Raw genomic sequence first — 23,052 nt, 5'->3', positions numbered from 1 at the left:
GTATGGTTATAAAGTTGACTTGAGAGAAGTAAGAGAAGCTTTACATGATTGCTACTATTAACTGGCTGCATGCCATTTGCTGTAAACTTGAGTTAGGCAAAATAGAAGTTCAGGTTGACGTCTCTTCAGTGAAAAAAATAGTAGCAATTTTTGCTGAAAACAAACACCTGCATTCGCAGAAGTTCAGAGGCATTACAGTTAGTTATGTGTATTATTCAGCTGTTATGTTTTCTCATCTCTAGTGTATCTCCGTTTTGAGGCAGTCATTTAGTAAAGTCTCATCTGTTTGAGGAGAGCTTTTTTTCTTTTAAACAGTGTTTTTTTTCTTCGAGTGGAGGAGGAGTGGGGATTGCTCACCTGTTTGTTTTGTTTGGATTGCTCTGGAAGCAGCATAGGAGCAGAAAACCCAATCTCATGCAGGAGGATGAGGTTTGGTGATGAAGGAATCAAAACAAGATAAGTTATACCTTCTGCTAACATTTACAAATTAGTTACCAGTAGAAGTTTTTTGTATGGAATAGATGCTACTGTCACCGTGCTTAGAAGTGTCTTCGTTGAAACTTTCACAACTGTGGTTTCAGAACCACTCTAGTACTGAACACAGGATTAACTTTGCTGTGCTGTTCCTGTTGTTACAAATCTTACGATGTTGCTCATTTTTTGAGGAAGTGAAAATAAAAATGAAGGCTGTACTGTCAGTTAAGTATAGGGGAAAGCTGTACTGTCAGTTGGTATAGGGGAATAATAGTTTTGGTAGGGCAATTTGAGAGCTTTTACTGAGCTGTGCAAGTATTATTTTGAAGTCCTTCAATTTTCAGGTTAACAATGCAAAAAGATATGTACATTTCTCCATTTTTTATTGAAAAAGACGTGCTTTAGTTTGCTTCATTTATGTGTTTCTTGCATATAAGGTCCGTTGTCTAAAACTGTAATCCTGTTATGAATTTTAATTACATATTGACAATTACTGCATCACTCACTGAGTCTGGATCTTAAAGGTTGATACTGACCTGAAGTTTCATGTTAGTTTGAAAATGACAGGTGAGAGACTGCATGTTTTGTATCTTTACTTTTTCTTCTTTTAGGCATTTTAAGAAGCAACAAACAGGAGAAAATAAAAAAAAAAAAAACAGTCCTAATAATAGATGATCAGCATTCAGGAATGCTGATTTGTCATAGAGAGACTTTTTTTTGTTACTGTACTTGCTGACGGTAAAATATTCTGGGCTGGACTATGTGAGCACTTTATGGCTGTTGTCATCCTGTTGGCTGTGAGAGCTGCTGTAGCGTGTGTGCTTGGAGGTGATGATCTCCTGAAAGGACATAACTCAGACATTCTCACTTCATGCCATCTGACTTTGGCGTGCTTCGTGAATCTGTCGCAGCACTTGGTGCTGTAGGTGTAAAGGTAACTTAGTGTTTGAAGCAGCTGGAATTGTCCAGATAAATCCATATCATTCTCGTGAGGCAACAGGTCCAGTCATCAGAGTGTAGGACAGTAAAATGATTCAATACCTTCCTGGGCACGTCCTCTACAAGGCTGTCTGTGGAGTAGCACTTTCCATCTTCCTATTAGAGAAGAGAGTAGGAAAGAAGAGTGTAGCTGCTCCTAACAGAAGGACTTTTTTTCATGTTCAGAGAACAGGAGGGGATTTCCTGGGATTCTCAGAAGACTTGGGTTATGCGTGTGTGTGTGTATATATATATATATACACTTTTAATTATTTTAATTGTTATTTCTGGGCAAATAATTTCTTTTTTTTCCTAGTGTTAAGATTCTGCCTGTTTTGCAATCTGTATCTTGTTTTCTGACAAACCGAAAGGCTCACTTGCAGTTGCCTTCATATATTGGGTAAATCTTAGGCTCTGCTTCAGAAAGTTGAACTCTTGATGCCTGCTGTAAAGAGTGCGTAGTTAGGAGTTACGCTCCAACAACAGACATGAAGTTTAATTCTCTACCCAAACTCAGTTATCTAAAAATTAGATGCCTGTACTGAGCAGGTTGCTCTTAAGTCTCCATTAAATTTACAGAAATAATTACCTCCAAAAGGCCATTCATCTCCTTCTAAGCCGGGTGCCCAAGGTAAGAAAGATAAATTGCTGTGGGGACTGCAGGCAGAGCAGGGAGTGCCTCGTTCGGCTTCAAACAGCTTGCCTGGCCCCTGCAGCTGGGGTCACTGAATCTCATCAGAGTTTTTTGGATGGCTCTGGTGTGGTTGCAGGTTCCATAGCTAGAAACCTGAAGCAACATATATATATATATATGTATATATACACATTTTTTTTTTCTAAGCGTACGTCAGCCCTTTCTGTGTGCGTCTGATGCTCTGGATGAGTTGCTGATGTTTGCTTCACCCTCTGGTTCTTAGGGCCCAGCTCAGAGGGTCCCTGGCAGTTTGTAAAATGTTCCTCTTCACCTGAGCCATTTTTAAAGGAGCATTTGTTGTCTGGCTTGTTTAGGCTATAGCTAAGATGGATGTGTAACACAGCCCAGTGATTTTTATTTATTTATTTTTGGACTGTGGTAGACAATATTAATTGGTTTTGCTTTTTAATTATGTTTTTAATTATAGCAACAGATGTAATAAATCACTGTATATAAAATCAACACTCTCTTTCTTGTGCCTTGGAGGGTGCGGAAGAAGATGGCAGAGGAAGGGAAGGAGTGTGTTCTGTGCGTGTGGTCCTTGCAGTATTTCTGCACAGGAGGTGTAATACCTGTGTTGTTTTCCGCGTTTAGACATGGATTAAAAAGACTACAAAATCGCTCATCCAAATATCCACCTTCTGCTTCGAAACGCTTCCCACTTCAAATTCAATCTCCCCTTCGGTGTTTTTACGAGGCAGAAAAATGTTTTTATCGCTCCTTTATAGATGGCAGCTGTGGCAGAGGCTCTGCTACCTGGCAGGTATGGCACAAGGCTTACAGGAGCCGGGCACGCATCCGAACTGGAAGCTGTCAGTGTCCCAGGTGGTACTAGATGCCTTAAGTTGACTGAATGAAAGTTTCGAGATCCCTGTTACTGGAAGAGCTTAATTTTTGGCGGATTTGTGAAGCATTTGAATGCTCCTAGTTCTCTGGGGAAAAATAAAATCTTCCACGTGAACTGAAAAATTTTGCATGATTTCTTTATTAACATTGGCTCATGAATGATGTTTTTTTTTTATAGGAAATTTCTAAAACTAAAAAATAGTTTTAAAGAAAGAAAATATAACTTTTTTTTTTTCAGACATAGGCTTCTCTCATATCTAAAACCATGCAGTCTATCTTGTTACAATCCTGATGTATTTTGACTTGGAGAGTAACAGCTTGGGGCTGAAGTTTTTGGAGCTCACTGTGCTGTGACTTGACAGATGTTACTTTGTTTATCGATAACAGCAGAAATATAGGAATATTTAATTGCAAATGAAGTAAATACTTGTTTTAATGTATTGCAGTTCATTTTCCACTACTTAGTGAAAAAAATCTTACATTAAATTATGTTTATAGTTTTTCTCCTGTACTTACACAAGACAATTTAAGGCTAAGCTAGATGTGAAAGTTTTACTTCCTAATTAAGGTGGCGTAATTGAAATGGTAAACCTTCTGGATGTGCAGCTTGTAGAGGAAAGGTATGCTGCGGGTGCGATCACCTCAGAAAATAATCAGATTGCTAGTGAAAATAGGAATGATGCTGCATAACCTCGAGTTCGTAAATCCTGAGATTGTAAGTCATCTGAATTGTAATGGAGCAAATACTTTGACAACAGTTTCTATTTCGACCTCTGTGTGTAGGAATATAAAACAGTGATGCCAAAAACTTCAGGGTGTTACCTGAACTGGGCTTGTGACAGATGTGACACAATAGGGTCACATCAACCAACAAAAATCTTTTTTTTCCCCTCTAAATTCTATAATAAATCAGAGCATTGGTTGAAAATGATCACAGCTACAACCATATCAAAATGGCTTGTATTTCGTATTGAATACTGGATGCGAAACTGAAAGTTATATTTCATAATATTAAAATACCAGTATGAGAGTCTGAGAAGTTTAATTGAGGGCTCTCAAATGCTGCTCTGTTGGTAGGACACCCAGTTGTCTCTTTTTGCCATATGTGGAATATTTCAAGGGGAGCTCAGGTGAAGATAAGAGTTGGCTTGAATTAAATTTCCAAAAATGTGTTTTTTTTTTTCGTTTGTTTTCTGAGTAATGCCTGTGTGGTGTTTGTTTCTTTGTTGTTGTTTTGAGGAATTGAATTTGTTGTATGCTATACGTCCCTTCTCAAAGAAAGGACTGTCTTTGAAAACTCATCTTCCAGGCTGTCAGTTATTGTAAGGGCCTTTTGCTGCCTAATAATTTATCTTGGTTTTGGATCCAATCCAGTGTAAGTCTTGGAAGAAAAGCCAGATCTTTTTTTTTTTCCTTCATCTTGTGTAATTTCTGTTTTGTTTTTTTTTTCTGAATGCTCTGAAACCTTATATTTTGTCTTTACCCTTTTATCTGTATTAACAGTAGTTGTCATGCATGTGTTTCTTGTCAAGATGCATGAACTGTGGAAAGAAATGAAATTCCAGCTCAGTGAGTTACTGTGAATGATTGCTCTTTGTGGCATTGGCTTCCAATTCAGGGATCAGCATGTTTCTGTTAACCCAAAGATGTTTTTGCAAGTTAGGAAAGAACTGACGAGCAGCTAAATTTCCTTGTTCGTTTACTTGCAATGAGCCATTTAGCGTTGATTCACTATTACCATTCATAGTCTGCAGCTCGGGGAGGAAACAACAATTTTGTAGGAGGATAAAGGTAATGTACATTTAAAAGTACTGCAACAATCTGTTTGGAAAGAGGTGATCGGTGTAAAAACAAAGCCTATGGTGTATCCATAGTGTTATCCAGAGGACTCTTTGAAAGTAAAGTGTTTTTATCTGTAGTAGCAGTGTTACTATAGCTGGTTACTGTTATTAGAGTTGAGCAAAGGGTAAAAAAGGAAGCAAGGTTTATAGGAAGAGGTAATGAGTTCGGAGAAAGTGAACAATCCTTTGGGCTGCAAATCCTTTCATTAGTTTTTAACAATGAGCAAAATGTGCAGTAAACACAGATCAATGTAGCTTCAGTTGTTGTTGGATCAGCAACTAAGCTTTTATTTATACTTCAGGTCTTTGGAGAGAGAAGGGAATTTAGCACCCAGGAGGCAGAGGGAGGAAAAGACAGAGCAGGGGCAATCTTTCTTTGAAGATCGAGCCTGAGACTTGGAGGTCGGGTAGCCAATTTATAAAGAAGGTTCTCCTTCGTGTCTGTGAGTCTTTGGTATTGATTGCGTGAATTCATTCTAGGGTGTGGTAGTTCAGTTTCATCTGCAAAGTTTTTCTTCTATACATTGAACCTCTCAAATGCGAGTATACCTTTGCTTAGCGTGCCTTGGTTCCAGGAATCAGATAAATATTCAAGAACACTGCACCTGTGTGTAAAGTTGGGAAGTGGTGTTCTGAAATGTTTTGCTATGGCATGCCCTGAACAGAAGGGGATAAACTTCAGCATACAGGAGCATATCTCCAGCAATGCAGAGCTGTTACGGTATGCTGGAAACTAACTTGCTTTAGTGTATTCCCTTTGTGCTATAGTAGGATGAGAAGTAGTTCTTTACTGTAACACAGCTCAGGCTAACAAGTGAGCATTTCTCTTCTTGAGCTGTAGGAGGGCAGGTTAGAGCCAATGTTTTTAATTCACCTTGATACAAAGCTTGACAAATGTCCTTTAAGAAGTATAGATAAGTCCTGACTTTCCAGTGAAAATCAGTCAGCTCCTGGGAGTTCGTAGGGGCTGGGCTTGGGGAAACCTGCTGAATTGCCTAACGAGCTTACAAAAGTGCTTTCACAAGCTAAGATATTTTATAGCACAAATACAATGCTTTGTTAAATGAAGGAAGGGAATTAATTTACCTTTTGGAGATAAAGGTGGCTGTAGCTGCTTGAACTAACTGTAAGCTGCTAATTTGATGGCAGAGCGTGCTATGTCTCCACAGAAAAGATTGGAGCTGCCACTGAGAGGTTCCAGATAATCTTTGCCCCGAATTTCACTGCTACAGATAGGCATGGCTTCTTTTTTTTTTTTTTCTCCTTCTTTTTCTCCTGGGAAAGACACATTTATTCTTCTCTATTGTACTGGCTCAGCCACCTGAATTCGTCATAGCAATAATTTTGTTGTAAGATGCTGCCAGCAGCCACTTGGCTGCCATCCTGCAACAAGAATAGCCTGCGTCGAGTTCTGCTGCCAAGCTGTGTGTGGGTTAACCTTTGTAACCCACCTCAAATAAGCACACGCTGTCTGTGTGGAACAAATCTGGCCTATTTATAGGAATATTCTGCCTGTATTAGGTGGCTGGCACGCAAGCTGTGTAGTTCACGTCTCTAGCAGTTGTTGCCAAGAAGCTTCCCCACTTTGAGGTAATGTCACTGAGAAACTGCCCTCGAAGAAAGTAAATCCTCTTTTTGTCATGTGCATTAAGGAGTTACAGGTCATGCCAGTTCGCTTTCATCTGATATATGACCTGAGTGATAACTGACAAACTTCAAGTGAAGGATGTTGTGACCTGTGATCCAGGATGTTGTGGGAGACCTGCAAACACTGCAGAGCCTCCTGTAAGCTCGCATCAGTTAACCATCAGGTGCTGTACGTGAAGGCCAGCTCTCAAGATAGACCAGTGGTCCAGCCTTTAGCAGTTACTAGGTAGGGGAGGGTCAGGTGACCAAATGCTTTCCTAAATCTGAACTGTAGGACGAGTCTTTTAAGAGAAAAGTTAGTAAGGCGTTTTTCTTTCTTCTCCCCTCTAAATCCACTTGAATTAGTGGTGAGAAATAGGCTTTTTTCCAGAAGACAATTCATTATCTCATCCTGTTCCTTGTGATACTTCTGTACTATAGGGTGAGGTAGGGGTCTTATTATTTGAAGTGTTTCTCCTTTCTCATTTCGTGTCTTCGATTTATTTATCTGGATTATCTTCATCCATGTTGAAGGATTAGGTTAAAATTGTTGGCTGAAAGTTGGATAACAAGATTACCTGTGAAATGCCTTCTTTTCACTATATGTAAAACCGAATGATTAATACTTGATGCTTTTGTAAATCTGGTGGTAGCAAGGATTCATAAGCTTTAGCCATTGTTACTGCCTCTTCAGATTTTTTCCATGCGAAAATGAGAATTGTAAAACAGGCAAACATTATGTTCTGTAAACAGTTTGATAATTTTTCAGTGGTTTCATAAACAAATATAATCAGATGACAAGCAACAGCAAACACAAATTTAAGAACGAGGCCTGACAAGTTGTGACAAGAAAAAAACACTGTTTTGTCCTGTATGCGTAATATTTCTTTCTCATTTTTTTGGCAAGTGTGGCTTATATATAGCAGGCACAATTGTTTATAAGTTATTTTGTGTGAGTGTAGGATAATCGACTGCGTAACAGGATTTGTAAATAGCAGTTCTCCAGAGGAACAAAAAGAAATATATATATATTTCCCGTTATTCATTACACACCATACACAGTATGATGTAGTATCATGCTGTCGAATAGGGTATAGCAGGCAACTGTTCTGGCTGTTAATCAAATGTTGTGTTAATAGATGCCTGAAAATGTTCTTTCGTTTTGTTCAGGGCTGGAGTTAGTGCCCAGCTTGGGTGCAGCACTTCACGAAAAAGATGTGTGGGTGAGGAGAAGGTGAAGCAAGGAAAAAGAAGACTGAGTAGAGAATGAAAAAACACCATGACCTTCTAGGGAAAGGCTAAAAGGGTTGGGGTCATATGGTTTAAAGAGGGAAGCACAGGAAACCCAAGTCTTCTAATACTTAAAAGCTATGTTCTCCTCTCCCAGCTGTCTCTGATGCTTTAAGAGCTGGAAGAGGCAAGGGGTGCTCAAGGGACATTCGCCTGGCTGCTGCGCCTACTCCTGCAAAGTGTAGTTGGGTGATTTGGTTCTGCTTTTAGAGTTAATGTGGGACATGAGAGACCAATATTGAGGATAAAAATAGTGTTGAGTAGATAAATGATGGTGTGCTGTGGGGGCAGCTGGAAGGCAGCTCTGGAAAAGGGCCTGGGGATCCTGGTAGGCACCAAATGGAACGTGAGTCAGCGGTGTGCCCTTGCTGCTAAGAAGGCTGATGATTTTTTTGGCTGCATTTGGCAGAGTAATGCCAGCAGGTAAAGAGGTGATCCTTCCCCTCTAGTCAGCATAGGTGAGGCTGCATTTGGAGTGCTACGTCCAGTTCTGGCCCCCCAGTGTGAGAGAGACGTGGATGTGCTGGAAAGCATCCCATGTAGGGCCACCAAGATGACGAAGGGTCTGGAGCACCTCTTCTGTAAGGAGTGGCTGAGAGAGCTGGGTCTGCTCAGCCTGGAGAAGAGGAGGCTCGGGGATCTTGTCAATGTCCGTAAATCCCTGAAGGGAGCCCAGGCTGTTCAGACAGGCTGTGGGGTCTCCTCCTTGGGGATCTTCAAAAGCTGCCTGGATGTGATGCTGGGCACCCTGCTCTGGGGGTCCCTGCTTGAGCGGGGTTGGCGCAGTGGACTTCTGAAGGTCCCTTCTTATCTCAGCTGTTCTGTGCTTTGGTGACGTTTTATAGGCAAGGGCATAAATCCCATATATACAAGTGTAATACTACTATATTATCATGGAGAACTGTGTGCTTTCAAGAAAACATAATTATATCCTCTATTTTTCTCTTTGGGAATATTGTGAACTGCCAATTTGAAAGCTGTCGTGCCATACCTCGATCATAAAACCAAGGTATCTTATTTGCCTTGTTGCGTGTTATTGTTATTACACCAGATCAACTTAGTTTTTCTGCAGTCTTTCGGTTTGAGAATAAGGGCTGTTTAGGTCCACAGGGAGGAACAGAAAGATAGGGAAGAGAAAGAAATTGAAATTAACCCTTTCCTTGTTAAAAGTTCTATGTATGCTGATGATGAGCCTTGTCATCCTTATGGGTTAAATAAAAGTATTGAGAAATAATGGCTAAGCTTATGTCCTTGTTAAAACAAATGAACAAAATAAATGAGCAGGCAAGAAAGGGGAGAGTTTCCGTGGAGATCCTTGCTTTTACTGACATTGATAAGGTGAAATCTCAAAACACAAAAGGTTTTGCGTTTTTTGAAATAGTTTTGATGTTCAAATATATTAATAGCACAGTATTAGTTTTGAGGTCCAAAAGAAGGTAAAAAATATGATTTCAGTGATTAGGGAGTATTTCCAAAAACAATTCATAGACTTAAGAAATGGCAAATATTTTAACCATTATTTTATGAGGGAGAAAAATTGGTAATTAACTCATGTTTGCATTTGTGTTGGATCTGCTTTTGTTTTGTCTTAGTTTTGGTATGGCTAGTGGAATATGTTTTGCTGTTATGTTTCCTGATCAAGTTTTAAAATGTTTCCATTTATTTTGGCAGAGAACAAGTTGTTTTCTGGTAGACTTGGCTTTTTTGTGCAGTTGAATACCAGAAGCATCGCAGCCTCACTTTGTACCTTGCAATAATAATTTAGCATAAACACTATAATTGCTGTATTTACCTTCATTTCATAATCTAGAAAAACATGGTTATAAATGACATACATTTAGAAGGCTGTAACATCAGTTTGAGAAAAGAGAAACAGTACTAAATTGATTTAAAAACAAAATAACCAAGGTGGTTCTGGAACTACTGACAAAATATATCGACAAAAAAATGCTTAAGATGCAACCCAAAATTTGACATCAAGACAATGACTTAAAATTCATGTTATTTTATGCCCAAATTAAGTGTTTTTTTTGGTTGTTGTTGTTTGGTGTTTTTTTTTTTTTGTATTTTAAATCTTGCTGGTAATATGTGATGAACTTGCTACCGCATTTCTCCGTATCCTCACTAAATTTTTTTGCTTTCTTCCGTGCTTGTATTGAAGAAGAGAATGGCTTCTGTAGGTAAAAGGGTTCTTAGCTTTTCTGTCTGGTCAACTTTTTCAATTAAAGCCATCTGAGAGGGTGATTTTAGTGGTGGGGGGTGCTCTGTCACCAAACTGCAGACTTCTGTCATTTAGTCAACTCAGCGGTGGCGGGATTTTAGCTTTTGATGATGGTGCTAGATTGGAACAAATTGCCATGTCCCTCCTGGATGTTGAGGAAAGCAACCTTTAAACAAACCAAACATGCAGCCCAGAAAAAATATCAATTGCAAAATTGTATTCAGATTCTTAAAAGTAGTTCTTTAATGTTTAGAAGTTGTAGTTGTGACTGATTTAAAAAAAAAAAAAAATCAATATCAGTAACACCAAGATTCAATTGCCTACATTTATTTATGTGATAGTTTCTTGCAGGTCAGTTTCAGTATTGGAACCATTATTGATTCTCAATTCTTTCCCAAGTCATTAGTTGATGAAAATACATACTAGCTTCCTATACAGTAAATTACCACTTGATTAGTTCTATTGTTCAAGTTCAGATCTGGTCTCGTTTAATTCTTGCCTGGCTCTTTATGGAATGCTGAGCCCTGTAATCAGCTTGGTTACACATACCTATCAACTCTGCTGTGCGTCTCACAAATGTCAGTGAAGCAGGATAGCATGTTGTCACACCTTTATAAGTTTTGAAGACAGTTCAAGTCAGTTCAGTAAGTTTTGAACCTTTGCCTCAGCAGAGCTTCAGGTAGAGCACTTCATGCTCTCCAGGGAAAAGGCAGAAAACCTCCTGTGCGTAAGTGCTGGATGCATTCTGATATCTTTATCTCTTTGTACCAGGGTCAGCAACTGACCTTTACTTTCTCTTTTACTTAAATGTAAAGTGTGTATTTTAATTACTTGCTAAAAGGGTTACCAAATTAACTTAAAGAAGCTAAATAGCTTTTGCTCCAAGGTATGAAAGAAAAAATGGGGGTTGGGGGAGGGAAGGAAATCTGCTGACCTAAAGGTCCAACATCAATATCTGTGAAATAGTGGTGTATTTAGAGTTGAATTTAAAGCCATGAAAATAAAAGCAATTATATATTAAAACAAAACATACATTGAAATGAGAGTAAAATGCTTTAACTGAAGGCAGCGTAATTTTAGGTTATTTGGAGTTAGAGCTAGAATAGCTCAGCTGGAAGGGGCCAACAAAGATCAGCTAGTCCAACTGCCTGACCGCTTCAAGGCTAACCAAAAGTTAAAGCATGTTACTGAGGGCATTTTCCAAATGTCTCTTGAACACTGACAAGCGTGGGGCTTCAACCACCTCCCTAGGAACCCTCTTGCAGTGTCTGAGTATCCTCACAGTAATGAAATTTTCCTGATATCTAGTCTGAACTACCCACCCCTGAGTAGTTTAGTGCCATTCCCATTTACAACCAAGACGATGTTTGCATATTAAAATGCAGCGTTCAGGTACACTTGCTAATTGGATTGGGTTCTTGAGATAATGGGTTGATTGGAAGGGATCCTTAAAGTCATCTTCCTTCAAGCTTTTGCTCTTAGTAAGACTGTAGATCAGGTCAGCTGTAACTTTACCTCGCTGTGTGTTCAGCAGGTCCAAGGGGCTTGCAGCCACTCCAGGGAACCTGTTCCTGTGCTGCACTTTGTGACCTGTGGTGGCAGTTTGCATTGAAAATTAAATAACTCACTATTTTCTGCAGCATCTGTAACGAAATTATGTAACTAAGTTATGTACAGCCGCGGTTACACTTAATTCTGGTTGGATTAGTGTGGTTTTCTACTATTGTGTCTTGTGTTGATTTGGAAATGGATCCTATTGTGCTTTGTGTGCTTTGGGCTGCTACTGAGCAGTAAGTTAGTGTCCAGAAAATAACTACAGGACTCTGTCATTTTCATTATTGATAACTAGGTAGAGCTCAGTACTGTGCATGTGGTGGTACAGTTGTTTTCTTCTCTATGGACAATATTTGTCACTTATTAATGTTGAAATCCTCCTGACATCTTGTTGTGTGGTCATAGAGGGCAGTGAGCTTTAGATTTTGGCGCCTTCTACAGCTCTCTAAAATCATCACCTGTCGTCACCTTGTTACCTTGTCCTGTGTCTTAACATTTGCGGTACGCAGTGCAGATACCTGATCTGACACACATATATGAGATGCGATGTATCTCATTAATTAATGCTCAAGAGCAGAGCCCATTGCATTTATAACCTTCCTTTCCTGTACTTCAGTACTTGGCAGAGGATTCTTTCTTCTTCTGGCTTAACCATACAATTTCTTTAAGAGCTTTTGGTGAAGAATCCTGTCAAAAGCTGTCTCAACAGCAGTCTTTCCTTCTCCTCTTCCCTGCCGCCTTGCCCTCCTGCTCGCTCTCTTCATCCTGCCCAGAGGTGTGTGTAACAGCTGTGTGGGGAACATCTTCCCTCTGCAAGAGGGAAGATCTTCACCCATGTGCTCAGATCTTCACCCATGTGCTCACAAGCCTACAAATTCTAGTCTTCTGTATGGTGTATTTGGGTTTGCACACAAGGGTCTCTAATTTCTAGGATTAAAAGTGATTACTCCTTTCAAAAATACTGCGTGGTGTTTTTACTGTTTTCTGTTCTTGTGGAACAGGTGTTGATTTAAAAAGGTCAGCAGTTTGTATTTGGGCTCTTGTTGAGCTCATGGGCAAACAGTTTTGTTACTGCTGCTGTTGTTCTAAAACCTTTCCTATTGTAATATCAATTTGCTTAGATACGTATTTCAACAATAACTTTAGTTTGGAAACCTTCCAAGTCTCAGTTGTAGAGATTTAGTTTAGAAATACAGAGAAACGCTCAGCCTGTGTATTACAGCTTGCTTTCTTGATTGTTCCTTTTGCGTGTCAGTCACTTACGAGCCTTGTCATCTGTCAAGCTTCTTGCATCTGCTTTGGAAATCTTATTTTGTTGTTACCGTTTATCAAATTAATCCTCCAGAATATTTTTTTGATCACTCTTTCTGCTGACTTCTTTTTGTTTGTGTGGTTGGCATAATTAACCTCCCTTTTCATTTGAAGCATGCCTGCTAGTTTGTTTTTTACATGTAAAATTCACTGCCACTTCACTGTTTTGCCCAAGCCATCGGTAATAACGGCACTGGAATGAAGCTCTCTGGGAAGCCGCAAAAACATGAAGCACATTTTTCATCGTGAAATGTTTATTTTCCACAGTTTAATTTTTGATAGTATCTTAAGTATATTTTTTTTCCTGAGCTCTTGGCTGTTTCATGAAATTGATAGTAACATTTTCTGTATCTATGAGACTCTGTACGTAGCTATCTAAAAATGTGTATAGCTCTTCTCTGCGCCGTGTAGTCTTTGTAATGAAAAGCCAGTGCGCAGCCACAGGAGCGGAACAAGTTCCCAGTGTGACCCAGACACTCCCAGCCCTACCTACGTGGTGGGGAAGTAAGTGATTTCTGTGTCGGCGTTGTGCTGTGACTGATGGTTTCCTCTGGGTTGGGGCACGGGGTTTGTTATTTCCAGTAAAGAAAGTTATGCTCTCTGTCTCCTGCGTTCATGAGGGACTGAATAAATGGAAACACGCTTGTGTGAGAGAGGCAAAAGTTCCTTCTAGGCTGATACTAAGCAGCTGGTGGTTGGGGGGGAAGGAAATTCTGTTGTTTATCATCCCCAATTCTTGATTTGGGGGAAAATCCCGTTGTTTTTCATCCTTTCAGTCCACTTAATTCCCTAATTCCTACAAAGTGCTTCGGGTTTTGACATGTTTAATATGAAACGTTTATATGGTGTTGGATTATTTTTAATGTAAACCAACTGTCAAAGCGTTGCTCAATAGCTTTTGCTATTGTTACAGAGCTGAAAATAAAGTAGCTGTTTACTTAAGTTTATATAAGCCTTGAGGGCAGTTACTTTTGGGTATACTTGAAAATTGCATTAACAGCACTTTCAGTATATCACAAATAATACCTTGAAAGCGCAGTCATAACATTTATTAAAAGTTACCACATGCATATCAGGCAACTTTGTCATTTTTATCCTGTGCTTCAGAGATTTCTCAGCTCTTTGATTTTCCCCCGCATACAAATGCCGGTTACAAGAGATGAGCATTGCAGCATTCACTGAAGGCCGTCTGATCGGAGCTTTTTGGAAGCGTAGGGAAGTAAATCCAGCAGCTGCACGCCCCTGTCAGAGAGGATCCTGCTTATAGCCTCGTGTCTGCTCACGTGGGGCTCACCGTACCCGTGTACCCCGTACTGGTGGGTTTCCTGGAGAAGAACAACGGGCACACCGAGTCCGGCCCCTTGCAGAACGGGGTGATGTGACGTGCTCTGGCTTCTGCCATCCCCGACTCTTGCTCAGGGCTTTACAGGTGGTTATTTTGTGTTTGCCTGTTGATAACTGAGGTTAAAAAAAAGAGTTGATTCTGGTCTTCAGTTTTGTTTACATGGTTTATCCAAGATGTGGTGTATGAAATAAATGACACGTGGGAAAGAGAGAATCTGGGGTTTTTGATGGTTGTGTGATTCGTGATGGGTAACGAAGGTGATGCTTAGTTCTATGTTTCAATAAACCACAAAATTAAGTGAACTTTTCTGTTGTGTAATGCTTGTGAAAAATATCGTGCCAGTCTCATAACAGAATTTTGAATTTATGTCTTAAGAAATCAGATTGCATTCCCTGCAGTAGTAATTTCAGAGAAGAAAACAGATGTGGGAAAAGAATAGTGCCACAGACAGGACACTGGGAGGTACTATTATAAATACTTCGCTAATGCAAGTGTTAGTGTTTTAAGGTGTGTGTTCTCTGTTGACGAAGAATCACAGAATGGGTTAGAAGGGACCTTAAAGACCATCTAACTCCAACCCCCCTGCCGTAGGCAGGGATGCCACCCACTAGATCAGGTTGGCCAAGGCCCCATCCAGCCTGGCCTTGAACACCTCCAGGGATGGGGCATCCACAGCTTCTCTGGGCAGCCTGTGCCAGTGCCTCACCACCCTCTGAGTAAAGAATCTCCTCCTAATGTCTAATTTAAACCTACCCTCTTTCAGTTTAAGACCGTTCTCCTTTGGCCTGTCATTGTCTACCCAAGTGAAGAGTCCTCCGTCCTTTTTATAAGTCCCCTTTAAGTACTGAAAGTCTGCAATGAGGTCTCCCCAGAGACTTCTCTTCTCGAGGCTGAACATCCCCAGCTGTCTCAGCCTTTCTTCATAGGAGTGGTGCTCCAGCCCTCTGATCATGTTTGTGGCCCTCTTCTGGACCTGCTCTAACAGATCCACATCCTTCTTGTGCTGGGTGCCCCAGACCTGGGTGCAGTAGAGCACGCTGAAAATTTGTTTTTTGTACTTCACTTCTGGAACAGCAATTTTAGGGAGGCTGTCAGGGGAAATACATACGCCACTAATGAAAAAGAGGAATTTTGTGTGGGTCTGGGGAGGTGTGAGGGGAGTGATGGACTTGTCAGGCCAACCTGCTGATGGACTAATGTTTTGGTCGTTGCATGTCCATCATATTCCAGAATAATTTTGAAACTGTCAGTGGTTGATGAATCTTTTGTATAAAATTAGTCCTTGTCTTTTGGAAATGGATAGAAAGCTGGGTTAGTGAGGGTGACTGGTATTGCCTGTGTTTAGGACTGTAAGGATCTGAAGCTGTTGGTCTTTTTTTTTTTTTTTTTTTTTTTTTTTTTTATCCTGGTCTTTATCCAGCCCTCCAGGCTGGAGCAACCCTAGGATGAAGTTACAATATTGGTATAGCTTAATGCACTTTGGTTATTTTATTTATTTTTTTCTTTCCTTGGGGTTCGAGCATTTGCTAGGCTTTCTTTAGGTCACAGTTTTACCGACAAAATAGGTTTTACTCCAAGGTAATTAACTTGTGCTTGCTTCCCTACATGAGGAAAGGAAGGGCAGGGGACACCAGTGACAGACATTTTGCTCTTACTAGATAATGTTTAAAACCAAAAACCATCCAAAAAACAAAACTACTAAACAACAACAACAAAAAACAAACTCAAAGCAACTCTTTTTAAAGTTCTAATAATAAATGGACTTTCATAGCTGGTATTTTAATTTAAAGTCAAGTGTCACATGCATAGGAGGGAGGTTTAGGCCTTAAATTTTGTCCGCTAAATGTGTGTGTGAGGACTGGAGGTTGGTAATGCATTTCTTTTGAATGTCTTGCTGGGGTTTCAGCTTGACCTGGGTTGGAGAGTTGGAAACAGCACTTAAAAAAAGCAGTACAAGCCCAAGAGTGAAAAGGTAGGGAGCTTGGAGGCATGGTTAGTTGCACGGGGAACTCAAGTGCTGTCGTGGCTCTGCAGCAGTTTTATGTATGTCGGTAATATTTTAAAAATAGACTTGGTGTCTGTTCATCTAAATACTGATCTAATTGCAACCAAACTTCTGTAATTCTCAACTTTCTAGATTATGTAAATAAGTGGAATTATGACAGCAAATACATAAAATGATGTTGGTTTTTTATTAGTGATATAATACAGTCTTTTCTGACTTTTTTTTTTTTTTATCTTTAAGGAGTAAAACAGGGAAACAATCTAGATTAAGTTCCTATAAGGCAGCTATGAAACTGCATGGACCAGACTGGAAAGAATGGCTACGGGATGGTTCACTGCCAAAATAAGAGGCATCTTCTAGGTCAGGTTTTATTTGATACTGTCATTAAGCACCTGGATGATGGAGCATGACGCTCTGGGCTTAAACACAAGATAAAGCTCCTTAGGAGTGCAAAGCTGTTAGTGATCAGGGTTAGAACTCAAAGTAATATTAGCAAGTGGGAGGAGTGATGGGAGAATAAAAATACGCCTGGCTAGCTATGATCATCTGTGTATGTACAAGATGCAGAGCAATGAAAGGGGGGGAATAAGTCTTTAGACATGATCTTTGAATAAAAGGAGTGGCATAGTCTTTTCCCCACAGTTGTGGAGAAAACAAGAAGGAACAGCAGGCGATGCAGCAGGGTTAGATGTTGGGAAAACGTCACTTTCTTGGGTGTCTGAATAGTAATCGTAAAATTGCCAGGAATGCCACTGACACTACAGCGGAGGTTATTTGTCATTACTGACAGATGTTTGCCTTGCGGATAAAGCAGCAGTCGGCCCTGATTTTGGCAGGATGTTTGAACCCTTTCAAACCTTCCCTGTTCTTCACCTTTTAAGTTCTGTTTTATTTTCACTGGTAGTTTGCATAATACTACGCCATCCTTTCAACTTCTGAACGTTTTATTTAAAGAAAGAAAAATGTCAGTTGCTTTCCCCGTGTTGTTATGCAGGTTATAGGGCAAGAAGCTTTATTTTTAAATCTGATTTTCATGTTTAGCATAATAATGTTTTAAAATGTGTTTTGTATTTTTTAAACAGCTTTAATGACAGTCCCTCAATAAAATTTGTAGTACTGTGGTCTAATTCCTTTATACAACCAAAATCCAGCAGAATATTTTGAAACCCTATCAAAAGAGTACTACAAATTTAAAATAGCTAGTGTAAAGGATAGTGTTCTGCTGTGGAGCAATAGTGGCACCCAGTGGTGGTCTTCCACAAGTGCATAAAATTGCACTTCGCTTTGTGAAAATTGTTCTCTCATCCTTCGTGGTGCTAAGTACCAGAAATATGAATGCTCTCTACAAATATTTTTGGTTTAAAAGATTACCTTGTAGGTGGCATGATTGTATAAATCTGTTTTCTGTGGGAAGCAATGGAAGGAACATTCTGATTTTTGTGTACACACAGAAAATAGCAATGTTACATTTACATATAATGAAACTTTGGGATTGTTTCATGTGTTTGACAGAGTTACAAGAAATACTGGTAAGGCAGTTTGCATTTTCTGCTAATGTCACAGTAGTTTTATGAAGAGGAGTGAATCTGAAGTATGTGAAATTTATACAGCATGTTTATTGATGTTATTTTCTCTTATTTATTTGTTTCCCTAAAGAAAGTTTCTCCTGTAATAAAGCATTAATTGTAGAGATGATAGGAGAAAAATACACTTTTCTAGAAATCCTCTGTAATGCAGTACAGGAAAAGGATTGAAGGTAGCTGAAGATTTTTGGTTGCCCATGAACTGTGAATTGCAAATAGCAAAACCAGCATTTCAAGAAAACTGCTTGTGCATTAGGAAAGTTGTATACCAGGTGGATTTAATTCTAAAATAAAGCTTTTAAATTAAACATTCTAAAACTTCTGTGTGTGCACGCACATGTGTGGGCACAGAGAGTACTTGATCCAGCAGTATAGAGCAGGCAAACAAAAATGTATCTTACTTGATGCCAGCCAGGGATTGCTTTTATGCAGGTGGTAATAGTGTAGCCGTAACAAATCTGTCTGTGCAGGGCATGTCAGGTGTGATTTGTTCCTGATGAAGTAAAGCAGAGGATAAAATGAGATATCTAGAGATGCAGTTGCGACTGGTACTGCAGAATCACAGCCCCCAACAATGGGAAATATCAAAAAGGAGAATGGATATTTGTAACATAGGAAAGAAGGGGGGCTGTTAGGGTGATACCATGCTTGGAACGAAGGAGTGGTGGGAATATGTTCTACTGTGCGTTAGGGAGAATTACTGAAACTTTTTTTTTTTTATAGGAGCTTATAGCGAACGTTTTGACAGAAAAATTGCAGATTTGGGTTTATATGTGAATGGTTCACATGGAAAATGCTGATTCACTATGAATGGCTTGTTTAATAATCCTGTCGACGCAGTGCTCATCCCGAGGTGTAAGAACAGGTGTTTTTAGTTTAAAAAGGAGATGCTCTTCTGACGAAAGCTGTTGCTAAGAGGGTTGCACTTCTACATGTCTCAGATGAGCCGAGCTGGATGTGTGTGGGAGGAATACATGAGACAAATATCCCTCGGGTTTCGGCAAACATAATGTGGAAGAATTGCAGTAGAAGCACTTATTTTCCTCTCCCTGCCGTGTTTCCTCTCTCTTCTGGTCTCCTTTCCCAAGAGAATGATCCCCAGGTAAACATCTCAGCCGTATGAAGCAGCTTGGAGCCCATTTGGTTGTAAACTGATTCTATTTCTTATTTTTTAATATGTATTAACGTTTGAAAGCCACAAAATCCCTGTGTGACTCATACAGCATTACTTGGCACAATTCCTTTGAAATCAATACAATTGTCTGCATTACTTCAGTTTATAACTTCGGAGGCTGTACAAGCCTAGTGAGTACTTTTTCCTTAGAAACCAAAGTGGTTGCAATTTATGCTGTTACTGTTACCAGTTCCTTAAAATCTCAGTGATTTACACGTGTGTACACACCCACGAATACAATTTTCTCAAAAATAGAGTAGCGTTAGGTTGTTTAAGAGTGTGGTGGATAAAGCCAAAAATCAAGCTGCCAGCTGGAAGCTAGTTGCCTCCTTTTAAGCCTTTCAGTCTGATCACCCAGGATAGTGTTATCTGCATTGCATGTGAAGGAAATAATTTGTCTCCTTGCTGTCAGTGTAAGAAGATGTCAGTGGCCAGCTGCTGGCTAGCCTTTTACTTCTTCAAGGGCTTTGTGGCACTTTGCTTTTTTCACTCCACACTTCGCAGTCATTTATTTCACTGTTCTTTTATCTGCTCCTTCTCCTTAAGCAAATGTGTGTAATTCTGAAATGCTTCTTCAGAGGAAATCCAAAGGGAAACGTGGTGGTGGTGCCAGCAACGTTCATGTGCCAGATTGTTCCCGGTGCCCCCTTCCTTTTCAAAGCAAAGGGAGAAGCAGCAGCTTGGGATGGAGGTGTGCAGAGCAGGGATTAGCCAGGGCACCGAGTTCACCATCAGGTTCCAGGGGGGTGAGCTAGTTCATGGACGGATTAGGATTGCCTCCCGGCCCTGGGCAGTAGAAATGCGTTGGGTTAGTGTAATAGGATCACTTTGTCATTCGCCTTGCATTATCTGGGGTTGTGGCAGGTCGTGGTATTTTGCAAAACGTGCAGAACAGGTAACGTGAGTGCAGGCAATGAGGCACTGAGCTCCAGGGCTGTTCTGTTTGACTCCTGAGGAGTTTTTATCTGATTCTGGGTTCGGTTCAGGTTCAGATTTTCTTCCTTTCATTACAGAGAGAACAAAAAGATCAAGTGACCTTTTGCTGTAAAGGTCCTACCTACAGCACATTACATACCCATTAAGAATGTTACCCATCACATACCCATCACAGCACATTAAGAGCAGATTGAAAAGGGAACTCTCTTTCCTCTGGAGTCTGGAAAAAGAATTTCAGACTTTATAATCCATATGTTTTGAGGATTATGCCTTCTGAAGAGCTAATTTTGCCTGTTGTAACTCCCTTTTCATACTTGAGAGATATGGATGTATATTTCCTTGTACAACTGCATCTATTTTAAAATAAAAATTTATTAGAAATACTGCTTTTATTTATTTTCTCTTAAATGAAATAATTTGTGCACCTGTAGCAGGAAATATTCAAGACTAAAACTTAGGTAGTTCTTACAGGAGATAAAACAGATGGTAAGGAGAACAAATTATTTTATTTTAAGTAATAACTTTCTGCAAAAAAGTTGAAGAAAATCTAGACATGCATTTGGAGTACTGCCTGTATAAAGCAGTCCATAAAAGAGTTCCTAGGGTAAAGCAGGAAAGATTGTCTTGACATACCCTAGTTCCAGACTTCTGTCAAGGTAGGAGAAATGTATGTTTTGGTTACTTAGGGTGCACAACCCTTCTGGTTACGGTTTGTTCCCTACCCAGTTCCTGACCATTTATTTCTGGTGATATCTGCACTTTTATGTCCCTGTTGCACAGAAGCAACACCTGAAAAGTTACTGGTTCAGAAATTTTGTTCTTTGTCTGTTGAAGTTCTTCAATATAGCTTTTGCAGAGATAATTATTGATTTGATCTTTCTTCCTGAAAGTAATTTTGCTCCTGACCCCACCCCCCCCATGGTTACAGAGCTTGTTTTATTTTTTTTAAGACTGTTTTAAAAATTGTGGTTTTAAATCATGCTTTTGCTGAAAAGCTGTTGTGCTTGCTTTATCAAGGTAGCAGATGTCCCCAAATAGCATTTGGTTGTAGGTTGCTGCCTCTTGTAACTCTGATAGAGATTTCAGTCAGGTGTGGGCAATGCGTCTCCAAAATGCTGTTGCTTAAACTAGTGTAAGTCAAAAATGAAAGGCCTTTTCTGCTCTGTGTGTGTATTTATCTTTCCTGGCTCAAAAAAGCCCTCTGAAGTAATGAGACAAACTAACTGCTAAGTTATAAACTGAAAATTTGGACTAAAGCAGAGTGGGATTTTATCAGCTCTGTTTCAGTCTCCACTTTGAAGTGAGAAATTGCAACATGACTCAGCAGCGAATTTTATGATGGCGGAAGTAATCAATTTTATCCCATCTCGGGAAAATTTAATTCTGGGTCAGATTGTTGTTTACTCGCTAAAAATATATATTTTTTTTCTTGCTGGAAAATGTTAGTGCCTACATCTAAGTACTAGACTGTAGCTCATAACAGAATTGCAGTTCTGCTAGTTTCAGCAGAACTGAAGAATTACTTAATTTGCAGAGGAGGAGGAATGTTTCCGCATCTTGTCTCGAATTCAGCTCATGGGTTTTGTATTCCCACCCTGGTACAGCTGATACTCAACTTTGTACTGAAGATAACAGGAGGTAAACTTGTAGCTTTTATGATATTTCTCTTTCTAGAAGTCTGTTGTAATTAGTCAAGGCTTCCACTGTGGTTTATGGGGTCCTCCCTATAGGACGTACCTGTTGTAGTTTTCCCCTGGCAGAGTGGGAATTGTGTTCCACTTTACGCTGACTCGAGCTAATGAGGTCCGTCTGCTAATCCCAGGTAGGAATTGCCACTTCGTGTCTTCCCAGGCGGCAGTATGCAAGATCCGAGCCACTGCTGAGAAATCCCGTGTTCCTACGCAGGCTAACAAATCCTGCCACCTTATTGTTCTCAAGTGTGTGCCTTCTAGATGAAAAATCAGATTGTTTCTTTCACATTGTTTTATATATGCGTGTTTTTTTTTTCTCTCCCCCCTCCCTCTTTAGTGCCTTTTTTTTTTTTTGGGTGGTATTCTGTTCCCTTAGGATTTGCTAGATGTCACTGTCTGACGGGAACAGCTAGTTCCTCTCAGGTGTCTGGGTTAGAGCTCAGCTGGGATCATTAATTAGTCTGGCAATGCTGTCAGGGCTGGAGCTGTTCATGTTATCTGGGCTAGAACTAAAAAGGTCTATCGATTCTTCCCTCACATGTTTATATTATAGTTATATGTTACACCTGGATGTTGTTTTCTTGAAGTATTTCTTGAAGTACTTCGGAGTGCATATTTTTAATATTTACTAAAGCATATTAAGCTTTCTTTCATACATCCTGTGTTTTTCTTTGGGAATGGTGGTTTCTTGTTAGGTAGTTAGTATGCGAATATTTTTTGGGCAAGTACTGTGTTTCAGGTTCAGTATCTAGCAATTATCAATTATTGAATGATTGCTGTGATGTTTAAAGGAAAACTAAACGCTCTGCAGAGAAAACAGCCAGCTACCTAAGAATGAACACAGGGGCTTGAAATAAGCGAGGCAAGATAAATAACAAATATCACAATTTCTGACCACTCAAGTTAAGCTAAAAACGTCTTTCGCTAAGTGTTTTTGGAAGTCATAATAGGTCAGCCCTTTTGAATTTATTAGCCAAATCCTGTTGTAATGGATTAACTTCCTTAGTTTTCAGATGAACAAATTTTATTTATTAATTGTGTTGGATGGTGGTGTTGTATTGCCCAGCCTTTGAGCATTTAACTGTATCATCTTGCTCTTTAGAAACAGACATGGTTTGTTTCTTGTTTTGTTTTTTCTTGGTAATTTTTTTCCCTTAAAAATGCATGAGTATGTCACTATAATACCAAGTAATGCCCAAGTGGTTGATTTTTTTTTTTTTTTTAAACCAGGCTCCTGTGATCTGGGGTGTGGGTGTGTGTGGAAGATGGTTGCTGTTATTTTGTGAAAAGAAAAAACGAATCTCTTAATCTTACCTCAGTGTAAAGGAATTGACTACATGAAGTCTTTTTCTAAGTATTTGTTTAAGTTATGCTTCACTAGCATAGAAAATAGAAGCTAAAAATAATCCCTACCTGCAGAACAAATGTTTGACTATTATATAAATAACGTGATATTCTAATATATATATTTTCTTCTTTAACA

General features: G+C 39.6%; 1 protein-coding gene and 1 long non-coding RNA gene across 3 annotated transcripts in view; one reads left to right on the top strand and one right to left on the bottom strand.

Moving 5' to 3' along the window:
- The window catches only part of TDRD3 (tudor domain containing 3), a 110,888-nt gene that overhangs the window by 18,034 nt on the left and 69,802 nt on the right, over positions 1 to 23,052 (top strand). The gene's annotated exons all lie outside the window — the stretch shown is intronic.
- LOC308188228 lies at positions 3,323 to 23,045 on the bottom strand. Its single transcript, XR_013945281.1, has 2 exons — positions 21,616 to 23,045; positions 3,323 to 19,728 (listed from the first exon to the last, which is right to left on the bottom strand). It is a non-coding gene; the product is annotated as an uncharacterized lncRNA (long non-coding RNA).

Source organism: Anser brachyrhynchus (genome assembly GCF_964034855.1).
Source record: "Anser brachyrhynchus genome assembly, chromosome: 1".
NCBI lineage: Eukaryota > Metazoa > Chordata > Aves > Anseriformes > Anatidae > Anser > Anser brachyrhynchus.
This window is presented reverse-complemented; position numbering and strand designations above follow the sequence as displayed.